The 18,764-nt window shown below is 37.3% G+C and overlaps 2 long non-coding RNA genes across 2 annotated transcripts in view; one reads left to right on the top strand and one right to left on the bottom strand.

The window, feature by feature from the left end:
- LOC126236176 (uncharacterized) overlaps positions 1–7,923 on the top strand; it is a 26,453-nt gene extending 18,530 nt beyond the window's left edge. Inside the window, exons 2-3 of the long non-coding RNA XR_007544880.1 lie at positions 4,647–5,324; positions 7,652–7,923. This is a non-coding gene — a long non-coding RNA (uncharacterized LOC126236176). The remainder of the gene's footprint in view (positions 1–4,646; positions 5,325–7,651) is intronic.
- LOC126236175 (uncharacterized) lies at positions 3,743–17,824 on the bottom strand. The gene is made up of 3 exons (XR_007544879.1): positions 17,492–17,824; positions 4,267–4,385; positions 3,743–4,084 (listed from the first exon to the last, which is right to left on the bottom strand). It is a non-coding gene; the product is annotated as an uncharacterized LOC126236175 (long non-coding RNA).
- Positions 17,825–18,764: the final 940 nt, after the last annotated feature.

Consider the following 18,764-nt stretch of genomic DNA (forward strand, 5'->3'; position numbering starts at 1 on the left):
AGATTTACAAAAAGAATTTGTTGATAATGTAAAAGGATTGCAAAATGATAGAAGTGTGTTACGTGAATTAATAAAAGTATCTATATTTACCTTGATCATTCATCTACATGAGGGGATATAGGCTTTTACATACCACTCCAAAGAAGTAATTTCTGTCCCTACATATTCTTCCTGGTGCACGATACTTGCAATGAAAAATCATAAAACAGTGTATCATAGAGGAGAGCATAATATAATATGGATTTATTATTTTGCTTGCATGTGGAGAACCAGGCCAAGGGTGATGCATGCCTCCAAGAAGGGGCGGCAAGTGCAGAAACTTCCAGGAAGAAGTATCTATGTGAACGCAACTTCAGAAGTTCCTAGCAGGACTGGCCTGCTTTGGAGAAGATATAACAATGGCAATAATTTTGGAAAAGACAGATTGCTACTTACTGTAAAGAAGACACATCAAGCTGCAGACAGGCTAAATTAAAAGACACTCACATGTAGCTTTCAGCCACAGCCTTTATCAGTAAGAGAGACATACATGCTTGCATGCACAAATGGTGCATGTATGTGTCTCTTTTACTGATTGACGCTGTGGCTGAAAGCTATATGTGCGTGTCTTTTAATTGTTCCTGTCTGGAACTTGATGTGTCTTCTTTATGGTAAGTAACAATCTGTCTTCCCCTACTTTGTTGCTTTTCCTACCTGGAGTTTCCATTGTTCACTCTAACTCTGGCAATAGTTATGATATTTGCTCAGACAAATGAAATGTTAATGAAATGTCATTCAGATCCATTCATTCTTTGGATAGTCTCATATGTTAAGGTTTTATGTTGAATGTTCTGATTTGATAGACGTTTGATGTTATTCAGCTGATGATGTATATGTTGATGGACAGTATACGGATTATATACGCAAAAGGCATTTATATCAAACAATGGAAAATCCAGGATGTAATAATGACAATATTACGAAAAGGATAGTTGCTACTCACCATTTAGCAGAGACGCTGAGTTGCATATAGGCACAATGGAAAGATTGTCAAGCAAAGGTTTTGGCCAAACAGGCCTCAATCAGAATTAGACAAAATACACACACACACATTCTCTCTCTCTCTCTCTCTCTCTCTCCCTCCCTCTCCCTCTCTCCAAAAACTGGATTAAGATATATCTTCCCAGGTCGCCACCATACTCACTGACAATGGTCAGTTGTCCTCTGGTATCCATTATTAACACAAACACCTCAGCACTGTGCATTTGAAGGTGGTAGGTGAGGGAAAACCTGGATTTGAATCTGGCTCATTAACACGATCTCCATCTATAAATTCAGGATTTGTCTGATGCCTGATGATCATCCTACAAGAGTGAGAAGATGGCTACATACGAATGCACGCCTTAGATAGACAGTCCCATGGATTAAGCAGAGTGGCAAGGTGGTAGGCCAGTCAAGTATAGATGTTGTAATAGTGTTTAAGTACTGGCACCATAAGGAGGTGTGAATAATCTGGATTATTTTGAGGCGTGTGGCTGGCAGATGCTTTTGCCAGTGGCTGACACTTTCACGAGCAGCAATTCACACATCTAAGTTTGCACCTCCACAGTCTGTTGCTATGATTATCTCTGTGACAGTCTAAATTGATTGACATATTAACTCTCCTTTGAACAGAGCAATATTTACTACTTCTCTCTTGAAGAAGATGCAGCGTCCAGCTCTGTGATAAAGAATGCAGTATAATACAATCATAAATCATATAGCAATGTGTTCTGAAATTTGCAGGCCATGGTGTATCCAGGTATCATTTTCAGGATGAAGCAATTTAGAAATATCAGCTTAAGAAAACATTAGAATGTAGATATATGTTCATCTTTCTTTTGGTATATATCTCTCCTTGTGGGCATGTTTATATCGCATCTTTGCCCTGCACAGTGTTCTAATACTTACTAAATGATTCCAAAATAAGATATATTACAACTGCTCCCCCTCCCCTCCACCATATAGTGTTTTGTCCATAATTAATGGATGACAGTATACAGTAGTGGTGCATTTTACAAACATACATAACATAAATATTCAAATTTTATATGGAGTATGACAAACTCCTTTTTGGCCCAGCTAGGGATCAAATCCCTTTATTTGTGGCCAAGTTTACATCTTATTTATCCTTTGCATGTGTCAGCTTTATTTATATTACAATTAATTTACAAATCTTAAAAGGTTCTGTTTCTGAGAGATCATGACTCAACATATGGCATGTCTGAGTTAGAGTCTTTTGCTTCCTGACTGAAGTGTAACTGCCAGCCATATTTTGCATGGCCACATCTCCACACATTAGAGGTGTTTGTTGTGCAAGCGCCTTGTGGTATCTTCGGTGCAGCTACAGAGCATGGCTCAGCCTTGGGTCTATAACTTGGTAGATGATGACGAATTGCATGTCGTTATGGTGTCCACAGGGTAACTCCAGAGGATAAGTGCACACTGATGTGTATTTGGTTAAAAAGTTTGATTCCACAATGGAGAAGCCATAAAATTCTGACCGCAGTTATACAGACCACGTCGTCCATCATGTATTTCAGCGTACGAAAGGCATCACAACGAGAGCTCACCATATTGCAGTTAAGTACATAAAACACTTCCTTAAGTTCTCCTCCATAGCAAAGTTCAGAGTCCAACATCACTACAAAGGGCACTTAGAACATTTTTGCCATTGTAGGCACATGCAAGTTTGATCACTATTTCACACAAAGTATGTAGTCCTCATTCCACAACACTAAATGTATGACATGTGCACAGTTTTACTTGAAGTTCCTTTTCAGTTCACATACATTAACCACCCTTTTCATATGCAATTTTCCTTGCATGTATTTGTACAAGTGCATAAAATTTTACATGACTTACATAAAGAAATTAAAACATGACATAAATTCGCTCTTATAACTACATAAATGTCATTTTAATATTAGCTGACATGTGAGGTCTAATATATTTTACTTATATATATGAATTTGGCACATCATTTTCAGTGTTTGCACAAAAATATTTAAATACAAGTAAATAATATTTAAGAAACCGTTTCCCTTCAAAATTTGTAAAGCAACATTTCTATAACTAGTTATTTCATATTAATTTTCATCATTCATGTATCATTTATGTTTAAAACTATTGTGATGAGCTAGTTTTTCCTTTAACTTTTATACTCATGAAGCAATCTCTGTTTACAAGAATAATTTGCAAAGCATGTTACATGTCAGGACTGGGGGGGGGGGGGGGGGGGGAACCATATACATATATGCAATCTGATGATATGCGTGAACTACTATCATCATCTCGTTTAACTCAAGTTTTTGTAGTTCCAAATTGCTTACAAAAGGAATAGAGAACCTTAGTCTTGTTTTCCGACACAAGCAAACGTAACCACACTTAGCTCCACCTCTCTCAGATCTACCAGGTGGTGGTCTATGAATCTACAGGGAGTTATGATAAAGAATGGAAATAAGCATTTATCATCTCCTGCTGAAATCCATCATTTACACATCAGACAATAATTGAGCAAATTCTCTGTGAACACTTCTTTGTGTTTTGTGACAAATTATTTACTCAGTGTTTGCAGCACTATAGATAAAATTCTAACAACATTGTGTAATACAAGTTTCTGAACATCATTTCCTTACAATACATGTAATGATTGTACTTCAGTTTACTTAATTTATACTTTTCACTGTGGAAATATGTATATATGTTAATACATTGCAACGAAAGTTGTTTCTGAAGAAATGTTCATGGAATGAGTTTCAGATAAACTGTTATCATGTGTAATTATGTCTTGAACACTTGCATTTGGCGTTCATATCTGTTACTTGCATTCTTCAATGTACAATCTGACCCCCTCCCTTCCTCTCCTTTGGCAGTCTTCAACTTCATTTTACAACATTTTACGTACTATAACTTCTTTATATTCACACAATTAACACTATCACATTCATACACACATTTATATATATTAAATAATTACTCATTTTGCAGTGTGACCCATTTCTTTTGGTACCAGCTACCTAAATTCTCTTTCTTCTCATTATCCTTTTCTTGTTCCCTGTAAAAACTAAATATTAACTTATAAACAAGCATATAGTTGCTCCAACCAATGTATCATTCACACTTATCTCATATATATCATTCAGTACGCAAATGTTTTCAGTTCATTATTTTTTGACTGATTTTCAGAATTCAACCCTTTTTTGTGAGAGTGGAAATATTAACAGCATGTCTATTGCTTTGACTTACCTTTCCCATCTCTTCCATATTCATAACAATGAGTGCACATGAAACTAACAGGTATCTTCCTAGATGAGGCACAGTGTCATTAGCCCCTCTCGTAGCTTATTCAGAGTGTGAGCATTACCCTGGAATTATTTATTCTTTCATAGTACATACATATTTTCTATGCTATAGTGCTTAGTTTATTTTGTATATACACATCATGAAGATTTTTGTGTGTATATTGTAAATAGTAACCTAGTATGTAGATACCTTCCAGGAATTAGTTAATTTTCTTTCCTTCCAAGTAAATATTTCCTTATTTTAGTTCTCTTGTCTTATATTAGTTTTATTATTATAATGTAGACTTCAGTATTTATCTTAGTAATCAATTTATATTCTTTCAGGTATATTCTACTTGGTGTACGAGGTGTGGCTAGAAAAAAACCGGACTAGTACTGGTGAAACAATAAAACGAATGCAATAAGGCTGAAAGTCACATGACTCTCGCTCCGCCTACTGCTCGAGTTTCATCTGCCTCCTGCACTCAGTCTGCCCGTGGCGTCTGTTTTAAGTAGTTGACATTTTGTCTGTGCGTCGGAAAATGTTGAGTGTACAGAAAGAACAGCGTGTTAACATCAAATTTTGTTTCAAACTAGGAAAATCTGCAAGTGAAACGTTTGTAATGTTACAACAAGTGTACGGCGATGATTGTTTATCGCGAACACAAGTGTTTGAGTGGTTAAATGATTTAAAGATGGCCGTGAAGACACCAGTGATGACACTCGCACTGCAGACCATTGTCAGCAAAAACTGATGCAAACATTGAAAAAATCGGTAAACTTGTTCGACACATTCCTTGTCAACTCCTGTTAACTCAGACACTGCTCTGATTGTTTTAACTAGGCTGGTGGCGTGATTACGTGCAGTGAAGGCTGAGGAGAGAATGGTGGTGTATTGCTGTAAAGAGCCTGCAACTGAACAAATACATTTGCCTCGGATGCCAAGGCAAATACGTTTGCCTCGGATGCCAAGGCTGTATGGGAGGGAATGTTTTACATGGAAAGGATGGTAATTGTCAAAATGTAAGTACTGTTGTTTGTTGATACATTTAATGTGGACAGAAGGGTGTAGCTGGCCTTTGGTGAGGATGAGATCAATATCAAGGAAAGTGGCATGGGATTTGGAATAGGACCATGTGAAATTTAATTGGAAGAAGGTATTCAGAGATTCCAAGAATTTTAGCAGGTCAGCCTCACCATGAGTCCATATGGTAAAGATGTCATCAATGTATATAAACCAAACCAGGGGCTGAAGACTTATGGATCCCAGGAAGACCCCCTCCAAATGACCCATGAAAAGGTTGGCATAGGAAGGGGCAATCCTGTTTCCCATGGCCGTACCCCTGATCTGTTTGTATGTCTGCCCCTCAAAGGTGAATTAGTTGTTGATAAGTATAAAGTTGGTTAAGGTGAGTAGGAAAGATGTCATAGGTGGGCACTGACTGAGGAAATGTTCAGCAGCAGACAGACCATGTATATTGGGGCTGTTGGTATAGAGGGAGGTGGCATCAATGGTGACAAGCAAGGTGAGTGGTGGGAGAGGGACGGGCACGGATTTCAGTCGATCTAGGAAATGGTTCGTATCTTTGATGTAGGACGAGAGTCTTTGTACTATGGGTTGCAGGAGTTGATCAACTAAGGCAGATATACATTCGGTAAGTGCTTTGAAGCCAGCAACTATAGGATGGCCAGGATGATTGGGTTTGTGGATCTTAGGAAGAAGATAAAAGGTGGGGGTGCATGGTTTGGGTAGGGTGAGAAGTTCTATGGATTGAGGTGTTAGTTCTTGTGAGGGGCTTGAGGTTTTATGGAGGGACTGCAGATCAGTTTGAATCACAGGGATGGGATCTTGATGGCAGACACTGTACGTAGAGGTGTAAGACAGCTCTCGTAGACCTGTCAGTAACATACTCTTTTCAGTCAAGTACTACAGTGGTAGATCCTTTGCCTGCTGGTAGGATAATGATGGAGTCAGCTTTTAGGGAACATAGAACCTGGAGTTCTACAGAGGACAGGTTAGGGTCATGTTGTAGGGACCTGAGGAAGGGTTGTGTTGCAATTCTAGATGTGAGGAACTCTTGGAAGGCTTGTAAGGAATGATTTTGAGGTATTGGTGGTGGATCATGTTGGGTTCATGGTCTGAACTGTTCAAGGCAGTGTTCAATGTCAGGTTTGCTGTTGGATAGGTTTTTGGGGTGGGTTGCAAAGTGATACTTCCATTAACTCTCCTTTGAATAGAGTGATATTTACCCCTTCTTTCTTGAAGATGATGCAGCGTCCAGCTCCATGATAAATAATGCAATATAATACAATCACAAATAATGTTGCCATGTGCTCCGAAGTTTGCAGGCTACAGTGTATCCATGTATCATTTTCAGGATGAAGCAATTCAAAAATGAAGAAACTGCCTCCCTCCATTGCAGTTGCACCTACAGTATGGCTATCTGTATTGCTGAGGCATGCAAGCCTCCCCACCATCGGCAAGGTCCATGGTTCATGGGGGGAAAGAAATAGTACACCTACAAAATGAAAGATTCCAATGTACTGCTTCTGTGTCTATGTCTGCCGTAGTAATCTATGAAATCATCTTTGCAGCAGCCAACCAACACAATAGCAGTACAGACTCGCATCACAGAGCAGTGGCTGATTAGCTGACTATGTGACCACTGCATAATGGTTATGCCAAGAAGTCATGCAGCCCACACATGATGCAGTAGCAGTGGGCAGTGTGCACGGTTAGGTTAGCTGTTAGCACCCCTTAGTTAAATTTATTTTGGTGGTGACCCGTCAGTGAATTGTGGGTGATATACATTTTACTGATGTTTTATGTTGGTCTCTAAGTGAAGAAAATAGGCTTTCAGTGTTTGATAGTGTAGATATACTTTCAGTATTATTGTATGTGAGTAACTCCTGGAAAATGGGATAATGAATGTGAGAAACTTTGAAAAGACTGGGGCAATCATTAATACAATGAAGAGCTAAATGGACATGGGGGAAAGGGTCATTAGAAGATTTCAAGAACAAAAATGAGATGTTAGTAAATGCTCCTATACTGAATCACTCAACAGTGTATGAATGGTTTAAGTTAGCAACAGATGCATCAGAATACAGTATTGCTTCGAAATGTAAAATGTGTTTTATTCATCTCATAACGTAAAGAATTTCAGAACATAAGTCTGATGTACAGGAGACATGTCACCGTTACAGTTCATGTATTTGAAATGTTGTCTCACTTAGATTATTACTTAGTGAAGAATTTACTTATTCATAATGTGGCAAAGTTATGATATTACTTACTGAGGAATTTACATCCTCTTTAACTAGCATAATTTTTTTTTTTTATTTTTCAGAATTATTCCAAGGAAAATGGGATTTGGAAACAGGTAAACATATGACTATAGCTTTTGCAAGTATGAGCCTTAACAAACATAAATTACACTGTGACAGAGAAGGAGTCACTAGTTATCACTTGGTGTACACAAAAATTCCAGACATTAATTTAGGGATCAAAGATAATTATCGATACTGATCATCAGGCATTAGCCTTCCTGTTGGGAAGTAAACTATTGCATAAACATCTAATGAGTTAGGCATTGTCTTTACAAATATCCCAAGCAGAAATAAATTACATAAGGGGTTTCCAGAACCAAGTTCCTAATGGACTGTCAAGTCTACCTTCATGTATGAATGTAATAAAATGTACTGAGGAAACTTGTGTGATTTTTGCAGTTAATTTTCTAAGTCAAAGTCACATCAACAGAAAGATAAGAACAGTAGCATCAGGAAAAAAAGGCAGATGAATATATTAGTATCAAATTCTTTCAATGCATTCTTGCAGAAAGGCTACCAGACAAGCAGGAATTATGGACGATATGGTATTTTGTTCTGGAGATTAAACACCACTGCTTCTAGATGGAAGTTATGCATAACCCAAAGTGCGGAGGAAGATTTAATGTGGTTTATCGATAAGGGCTATGGACTTTTCAGTGTCTGCAAATGTATTACACACATGAATAAATTTTATTACTTTAAAAACTTAAGTAGGAAAACAGTAAACTTACTGTGCTCCTTTGAGGTATGTCAGAAGGTTAAAGATGATAACTTTATTATAAAGATGTAACTTTACCTTGGAGACTACTTGCTGAAAATGGATCATTGTGCCCTCCCCCCAAAAAGTCACAAATTTTGCTTGATACCCTGTGTCATCATACTTTTGACAACATGTGTAGGTGTGGACTGAGCCAAATGCTTTTTGGAAATCAAGATATACTGCATCTACCTGACTCCCTTGATCCAAATCTTTCAGTATGTCATGTGAGAAAAGTCCAACTTGGGATTCACATGATGCATGTTTTTGGAATCCATGCTGGTTGGCATTGAGCAAGTCATCCTGTTCAGGATACAATTATATAATGTTAAAGAAATTCAAACTCTCTGGAAACTCTGCTACCTTTGCAATTTAGGTGAAGTAACAACCACCAGGTTCCAAGTTAACTGCTTCATTACTTCATATTTAGTTTTCCAGGGAGGAGTTTCTTCCACTTTAAGTATCCTATTGTCAATGATTTACATCATTCTCTTAATGTCCTATCTTATATCATAAAAGTAACAATCAAAGACTTTTATTTGAACATAATGAGTATACAACATTAAATAGCAATTGTAAGCTCCATTTGAGAATATGAAAAGTAATTTTGTATGTTTAGTAATAAGTGAGACTTTTTTAAAATGCCTTTCTATCATTTGTGAATAATTGTTGGCTTTCATATATCATCTATAGGGAATGTATGGTCATACAAGGTATTAAATATCTACTGCAAGCAGTTGAGTAGATGGGTACTTATAATGCTGCGAGCGACCATTGACTTACAAACTGACAATTCAAAGACAGATTACTACTGACAACTGACATGTGGTTACCCAATCTCTACTAACTAGAGTAGTTAGAATCAATTTTCAGGGCCTGTATAGGTGAAACTGGGACAAATTCATTCTGTAGGGTATGCTGACCACACTTTGTACCCCGGAACCTCAGTGAAGAGCCAATCAGGAAGGGTACCTTGGCATGCAGGTGGTAGGGGAACCTGTCTTTGGAGTTCTCTCTTCTTTATTTCTTTGATCCTAATACATTTACTCTTTTATTTTCTTTCTTTCTTCTCCAGTTGGAGTACTGACTCTATTTTCCCTCTTTTCATACTCACAAATTTCTGTCACTGAAATCCTTCTTTTGTCTGTCACACACAGTGGTAATAATAACCTGTTTTCACAGGTGGAGCTAAGAGATGCAAGGTAAGCAAGAAAGGTAAGCAAGAAAAGTGAGCAATGAAATTGTTGATATTATTATGATATGCATATGTCAGTAACATCAATTGAGTGAGGGATAACAGAGGGCATTAACACTAGCTCTTAAAATACGAGGTGAAGTACTAACATATAAGCAAGAATGAAACAGCATGGAACACAAACTGCTTTTCTGAGGCCACAGTAGATGGCATTAGCATTATGTCTGATAATGGTGATGACTTGTTTAACAGATGAGGAGCAAAATTAAACTACAAAACTTGAATTGTCGCAGAAGAATGCACTTAGTGGCTAGAAGGTTTGTCTGAACATAATAAAAACACAATAATTATGGATATATTATGTCTTTTAATGGAAGAGGAAAAAATCAAAGAGCTATTAAATAAAGGTTTCATACATTGCAACTATAAGAAAAACAAAATATAGATTAACGGCAAACCTAGAAGTCTTCTCAAACAGATTTGGGAATGTATGTTCTAATTATATAGCAAATCCTTGTCCACATAAATGAAAGGAAAAGTATTGAATATGGAAGAACACAGTTGGTACTCCTTCAAGGTTTTCTTTTTAAATTAGTGTTCTAAAGGTAACTGTGCGTGTAATATAGAACAAAGAAATATATAAGGGCATGCTGAAATGTAATGCCTTTGAATATTTTATGTGAAAACTCTTAAAGCTTTCTAAATAAAACATATGTTATTAACATTCTGCAATTTTTTTTCTTGGAGTGTATGGGCACTTAACACTGTGGTTATCAGGATGCCTTAGGTCTTCATATCTACATATTTATTTCTCAGCATAGTTACCATGGCAATGAACACATTTCTCCCAATGAGAGACCAGTTTGTTGATACCATCACTGCAGACTGTTTGACTTTGTTGGTGGAGCCACAACCTGACCTCTGCTTGCACAACTTCATCACCATCGAATGAAGTCCTCAAAGGTGTTCTTTAGGTTTTGGAAACAGACAAAAATCAGTTGGGGCCCAGTTGATACTGCATGGAGGATGATCGATGACAGTTAACCCAAGTCTTTGGATTGTTGCATATGTCCCATCACTTGTGTGTGCCTGCCATCAGGCTGAAGGAGAGGATGCCCCACATGTAGACAAACTCTGAATTCAGCACTCAATTACTGCATGCTATTTCTTATGCACCAACATAGTTATGTTACACAACACTGTTACACACTACAATTCAAAGCCCTCTAGTGGCAGAAGGCTGCAAATATGTAGAAATGAAGAATAAAAATGTAGAATGTCAATAACTTTTGTTTTATTTAAAAAGCTTTAAGAGTTTTCACATAAACAATTCGGAGGAATTACTTTTCAGCATGCCCTCATAATGCAATCTAGTAACAAGAAACAAGTCCTTACTGAACAGACAGCCTTTAAAAGTATGAAGCTACTCAGACCATCACCACCCTCTTCTACCCCAAAGTTGATTTATTAATTCTGAATTAAGATAATAATTGGGACAGCTGATAGTGACATATTACAGAGAGAGGTAGCAACAGTAGAATTTGAGTACGTTTTCATAATACTCATCTTTTATTCTTCTTCTTTGTTGTAAGTTGTAGGCTTGTAGTCCATTCTGAAATGTACCGTTTTATACTGGTCTAGAGGATGCTTGGCTTCATTTTGTTCAATAATATGAATGCTGGTGGATTTACTGGTGTTTAACACATGTATTTTCAGTCGTTTCACTTCAAATACAAAACAACATCAACCACGATGTTAACACAACATGCATAACTTTTACTCCATCCACACACTTCAAACTCATACTACTAACTACCCAAAGACAAAGATTTACCTCTAACAACATATAGCAAAGAAAATACTATCATATACCAATATTTTTTGTGCAAAATCATCTTTGGAACATCCATTTCAAAAATAATGTACAAATAGTTGTTTATCATAACTTATCTTTTAAGAAGTTCATAATCGTCATCATAATTACATTAAGTGTTTATATATGTTGACATTTATACATTTTTGTATTGCTATATTGTAGTGGATTTCTGGGTTCTGAGTCTTCATCTTGGGAATCGGTCATTTCATATGATTCAAGATAGATTAGCACATTTATCTCACCATAACCAGTTATATTTTACTACCTTATTACATATATAGGAGGTGTTGGTCTAAAAATAGTGCATGTTATCACTCGTAGCAAACTGGTCTTTGGTAAAGATTTTTAGTATGGGTGGAAGGTGACCAGTTCGATGAGCCAAAAGTATAAATATAATGATGTAAAAAGAATAAATAAACCAGGGGTGAATATCCTTTGACAATAGGCATAAGAATATTATGAAGGAGTTAGTTAACGGCTCTTTGAAATAGCTGGTAAAAAGTCACTATGCCACAGGCAAACTTTGACGTTGGTAGTTATAGAACAAACGGGCCTTAAGCTGTGCATACAGTTTCAGATTTTAAGATGGGGTGGACCCAGTTTTAGTTATGGGAGAGAGAAAGGATACTACAGTAGTACAAGTTTATATGCCAACTAGCTCTGCAGATGATGAAGAAATTGATGAAATGTATGACGAGATAAAAGAAATTATTCAGGTAGTGAAGGGAGACGAAAATTTAATAGTCATGGGTGACTCGAATTCGTCAGTAGGAAAAGGGAGAGAAGGAAACATAGTAGGTGAATATGGATTGGGGGGAAGAAATGAAAGAGGAAGCCGCCTTGTAGAATTTTGCACAGAGCATAACTTAATCATAGCTAACACTTGGTTCAAGAATCATAAAAGAAGGTTGTATACCTGGAAGAATCCTGGAGATACTAATAGGTATCAGATAGATTATATAATGGTAAGACAGAGATTTAGGAACCAGGTTTTAAATTGTAAGACATTTCCAGGGGCAGATGTGGATTCTGACCACAATCTATTGGTTATGAACTGCAGATTGAAACTGAAGAAACTGCAAAAAGGTGGGAATTTAAGGAGATGGGACCTGGATAAACTGACTAACCCAGAGGTTGTAGAGAGTTTCAGGGAAAGCATAAGGGAACAATTGACAGGAATGGGGGAAAGAAATACAGTAGAAGAAGAATGGGTAGCTCTGAGGGATGAAGTAGTGAAGGCAGCAGAGGATCAAGTAGGTAAAAAGACGAGGGCTAATAGAAATCCTTGGGTAACAGAAGAAATATTGAATTTAATTGATGAAAGGAGAAAATATAAAAATGCAGTAAATGAAGCTGGCAAAAGGGAATACAAACGTCTCAAAAATGAGATCGACAGAAAGTGCAAAATGGCTAAGCAGGGATGGCTAGAGGACAAATGTAAGGATGTAGAGGCTTGTCTCACTAGGGGTAAGATAGATACTGCCTACAGGAAAATTAAAGAGACCTTTGGAGAGAAGAGAACCACTTGTATGAATATCAAGAGCTCAGATGGCAACCCAGTTCTAAGCAAAGAAGGGAAGGCAGAAAGGTGGAAGGAGTATATAGAGGGTTTATACAAGGGCGATGTACTTCAGGACAGTATTATGGAAATGGAAGAGGATGTAGATGAAGATGAAATGGGAGATAAGATACTGCGTGAAGAGTTTGACAGAGCACTGAAAGACCTGAGTCGAAACAAGGCCCCGGGAGTAGACAACATTCCATTAGAACTACTGATGGCCTTGGGAGAGCCAGTCATGACAAAACTCTACCATCTGGTGAGCAAGATGTATGAGACAGGCGAAATACCCACAGACTTCAAGAAGAATATAATAATTCCAATACCAAAGAAAGCAGGTGTTGACAGATGTGAAAATTACCGAACTATCAGTTTAATAAGTCACAGCTGCAAAATACTAATGCGAATTCTTTACAGACGAATGGAAAAACTGGTAGAAGCGGACCTCGGGGAAGATCAGTTTGGATTCCGTAGAAATGTTGGAACACGTGAGGCAATACTAACCTTACGACTTATCTTAGAAGAAAGATTAAGAAAAGGCAAACCTACGTTTCTAGCATTTGTAGACTTAGAGAAAGCTTTTGACAACGTTAACTGGAATACTCTCTTTCAAATTCTGAAGGTGGCAGGGGTAAAATACAGGGAGCGAAAGGCTATTTACAATTTGTACAGAAACCAGATGGCAGTTATAAGAGTCCAGGGGCATGAAAGGGAAGCAGTGGTTGGGAAAGGAGTAAGACAGGGTTGTAGCCTCTCCCCGATGTTATTCAATCTGTATATTGAGCAAGCAGTAAAGGAAACAAAAGAAAAATTCGGAGTAGGTATTAAAATTCATGGAGAAGAAGTAAAAACTTTGAGGTTCGCCGATGACATTGTAATTCTGTCAGAGACAGCAAAGGACTTGGAAGAGCAGTTGAACGGAATGGACAGTGTCTTGAAAGGAGGATATAAGATGAACATCAACAAAAGCAAAACGAGGATAATGGAATGTAGTCAAATTAAATCGGGTGATGCTGAGGGGATTAGATTAGGAAATGAGACACTTAAAGTAGTAAAGGAGTTTTGCTATTTAGGGAGTAAAATAACTGATGATGGTCGAAGTAGAGAGGATATAAAATGTAGACTGGCAATGGCAAGGAAATCGTTTCTGAAGAAGAGAAATTTGTTAACATCGAGTATAGATTTAAGTGTCAGGAAGTCGTTTCTGAAAGTATTTGTATGGAGTGTAGCCATGTATGTTAGTGAAACATGGACGATAACCAGTTTGGACAAGAAGGGAATAGAAGCTTTCGAAATGTGGTGCTACAGAAGAATGCTGAAGATAAGGTGGGTAGATCACGTAACTAATGAGGAGGTATTGAATAGGATTGGGGAGAAGAGAAGTTTGTGGTACAACTTGACTAGAAGAAGGGATCGGTTGGTAGGACATGTCTTGAGGCATCAAGGGACCACAAATTTAGAATTGGAGGGCAGCGTGGAGGGTAAAAATCGTAGAGGGAGACCAAGAGATCAATACACCAAGCAGATTCAAAAGGATGTAGGTTGCAGTAGGTACTGGGAGATGAAGAAGCTTGCACAGGATAGAGTAGCATGGAGAGCTGCATCAAACCAGTCTCAGGACTGAAGACCACAACAACAACAACAACAGGAGGGATGGTCTAGTCCTTGGTCAGGTGATTCCATGGAAGGAATGACCTGCACCATATAATGGATGTACTGGAGGATACAGGGTAGATAGACCCTTAGGAGGGATGGCCTACACCTAGGTCAGGTGGATCCATAGGAGGACTGTCCTGCACCTATTCTTTATGTAGACAAGTAAGGAAGGGGACACTCACATCACGAAGATGGCAGTGTATGTTCACAATACCTTAAGACTCTATCCTTCCTAATGTACAGTTCACAATGAAAATTGGAAAAGAGAGCCAGCTATCTTTCCTCGACATATTAGTTAAGAGAATAATGGACAGATACTGGGCCTTAGTGTATATAGAAAATCCATAGCATTCCAACTGAATGAGAACTAACTTCAACAAAGTGAAATAGTGCTGCAATAGAAATAAACAATGTCTGAATAACCAGAGTGAGATGTGGATAGAAAAAGAGAAGCTGAGAATCATTTATCTGCTTTACACTGGACCAGTCTCTAGAAAAAATTAGTGGACTGCTACGGAAACACGGAGTTCAGTGTATTACACTCCCATCAATAAACATATAATGTCTCTTTTGTTGTGTTAAAGATGATCAAGATCACTGAAAAGAAGGTGTACCATATCCCATCTGATGGTGGCATGTTTTATGTGGGGCAGACTATTAGAACAGCCTAGAAGAGGTACTAGAAACATCAGCAACACACCTGTCTCAAACAATGAACCATATCAGCTGTCACTGAGCTCTGCTTTGAATATAATCGTGAAATGAAATATGGCTACAACACCAATTTTCTGGGACAGCATCAAAATGAAGATATTGGAAGATCTAATAAATTGTGATGGAGATTTCAATTTAAATCAGACTTTGGGTCTGGGAATCAATTTATTAAGGTCTTGCGGGCCATTCATCCACCAGAGCTGGAAAACACTGAGACTGAACTAGTTTACAACTCTTTGGAAAGTGATTTCTAGGTAACTAATATTTTTAAAACCAAGTGCAGGGCTCAGTAGTGTCACATGTGATTTAGGGTTTTGGGGAAGGACCTCAAAAAAATCTCATGTAATAACAGTAGTGAGTACAGGTAAATAGTCGAGAATAACATTGATCACATTGCTGAGAATGTCCCTTACACAAATGTGAAGTATTAATACAGAGCTTGGAAGATCGCTTAGGGGAATTGGGATGTTCACACAGGGTGTGAATTATGCATTTCCCTCCCTCACTCAGTTGTGTTATACATGGCATAGTTTTCACCTGACTGCTTCTGGTCAGAGGCTAAGTGAATGGCTGACTGCCAGAAGCAGCCAGTCCTATCAACACAGTATTCACAGTATTCTAATGTGTTCATAATGCCTTTTTATGGTAAATTCTTATGAAAGATAGAGCTTCAGAATAAATATAGCTATGCCGATGCAGCTACCTGTACAACAAAATACAGTAGCTTGTATAAAGACAAGGATTTTAAAATAAATGTATTTAATCAAAATACCAGAAGCCTTGTAAATGAAAAAGATAAACTTCTCATATCCAACGAGGAAAAAGAAAAGGTAGATGGAATTTCAGCAAAATTGTTTATATCAGTACATCACATGTAGATCCTGAACTGAACAGTTCATCTTGAGGGGTACAATTTGATATCATACAATTATGGTGCCCATAAAAAGAAACGAGGAGGAGCTAAACATAAAAAAATATTGAGTTAAATGTGAAGTCCTTAACGTTAATGAATATAGATTTAAATATCTTTTAGGATGCTGTGCCACTATAGAGGACCAGGAAACTTGTTGCATTGACAGTTTAAAGACCAATGGAAGTATGTATCTTAAGCTTTATAAAAGCATCTACAAAAAATTTTGATACGTTATATGGACTTAACTGGAAAATCATTATTTGTGGAGATTTCAATATTGATTTTTTGTCAGATTAGTGCTTACAAAGGGCATTTAATGTTTTCAGTGTCCAGCTTTGGGTTATTTTCTGCAGTAAAGTTCACTATGATGCTTGGAGGACATCGTGGAGCAGCTGCAGTGATTTAATTGTTAACTAACAGTTAATGATAAATCTGGTCATGATGGTAAAATGTTAACAACATAATTCAGTGAATCGTTCACTGAAGAAAAATACTGTGTCACAGAACCATAAACAGTCCTTGATCACAGTATTTAGAGAGAAATTACACGAAGTCATGGGGGAAAAATTTATAAAGTAGACAGAGCTAATGGAGAAAGTATTTCTTTCTTAAACTTATTCCTTCAGCTTCATGAGTATTGTTTTCCTTTATAGTAAATAAGGGCAGAAGTTAATCAGAAACAAGGATAAAGGATGGATTGCTCCTATGGTTAAGATATCTTGTGCTAGGAGGAGAGAGGTTTAAGTAATGCAGAGATTTTAAACTCCATTACCACCAGTATTGTCAAATCCTCTGATCTGTCATTAAAACAGAAAAACTAAAGTACTATGCTCACAAATCAAAACATTCCCAAGAGACGGCCAAAACTATTATTAAACAAGAAATAAACAAAACTAGCCATCTTAATGAACTCGAGTTCCAGAAAATACCTCTAGCGGAAATTGTGACACTTTCAAATGATTTTCCTCATACTGGCTGTAAACAATGCACACGATAATAAACAAACAAATACACATGCATTGAATTTACTTGTACAGACACTGAATGCACCACCAACAAATGTTAGATTAAAAAATAAATCATCTAAGAAGCACATAGAATTCATCAGGTCACAAAAAAGTAGCAATTTTACTGGATACGATAGTTTTACTGCCAGAATATTGACATCTTCTGCTGACTTGAATGGATTACCTTTAAGTTTTCTTTGTAACCGATCAACAACTTTGGCATAATTCCTGTCAGACGTAAAAATTGGAGATAAACAAACCACCTCTACTTGAAGATCTGTGTACCGTATTTACTCGAATCTAAGCCGCACTTTTTTTCCGGTTTTTGTAATCCAAAAAACCGCCTGCGGCTTAGAATCGAGTGCAAAGTAAGCGGAAGTTCTGAAAAATGTTTGTAGGTGCCGCCACAACTAACTTCTGCTGTGGAATATATGTAGCGCTACACAGGCATGCTTTGCAGGCACAAAGATAAATACTGGCGCCAAAAAAAAAGTGGAAGACGAGATTTTTTTCTCCACCCCGAGTTTCGACCACTGCATTTTCATACATTACCCAACGCAGTAGATACAAATTCCATATTATTCATCTTCAAAAGTAGCAGCATTTCAATGTACTACGAAAATCCGACTGGCAAGACTGTTTGAAGTGTTTGGGATGTTCGTCAATATGGCCAACTCTACGTTCTGAATTTTTTCCTACCTGTGAGAAGAGATGGTTGCTAATAGGAACTTTTATGAATTGTGAATCACATGCAGTAGGCCTATTCTCTTCACCATAAGAACAATACGAATATAAACGTTTTGCCATGTATTCTTTTGTGTTTGCTGCTATCTCATTTAAATCCTGTCTGCCTAATAAACTACGAAACTAGAGTGAGACAACAGCAAATGCGGAAGAAAATACGTATCATGTCATGTTTATATTCGTATTATTCTTATGCCTAATAGTGAGACAGTAAGAAATGAAGCATGGCAATTGACTAGATTTTTAAATCTAAGATGACTCTAATTTCTATGTAGAATGTAACGTACTAAAGAGGCGTCTGCAGAGATTTTCAAACTGAGAAAAATTTTCGCTAAACTCTCGTTCAGAAGATCATCTATCATACGCATTGTATTATTTGGTTCTTGTTGATCATTATCAAAGAAAGCATTGGTGTAAGTAACAACAAATAGCAGTCTCTTGCCATTGTTTCGCTAATGAGACGATTCCTCTCTCTCTCTTTTTTTTTTTTTAATTGTAAGCAGCGGTAGCACGCACAAAAGCAAGGCATGCCGCGAGCGGCGACTGGTCATAAAAACTCATTATCAGAATGCAACAAACAATGCATGACACAGTACAGTAATGCATTTTCAGCTTAGAGTGACACGTAAACATCTATAACAAAGAGCACGGCACTTATCAGATCAAAGAAAAATAAGCAATCAATTCAATCCAAACGAAGCACGTGAAAAAGG

The sequence above is a fragment of the Schistocerca nitens genome, chromosome 2 (genome assembly GCF_023898315.1).
Source record: "Schistocerca nitens isolate TAMUIC-IGC-003100 chromosome 2, iqSchNite1.1, whole genome shotgun sequence".
In the NCBI taxonomy this organism is placed as follows: domain Eukaryota; kingdom Metazoa; phylum Arthropoda; class Insecta; order Orthoptera; family Acrididae; genus Schistocerca; species Schistocerca nitens.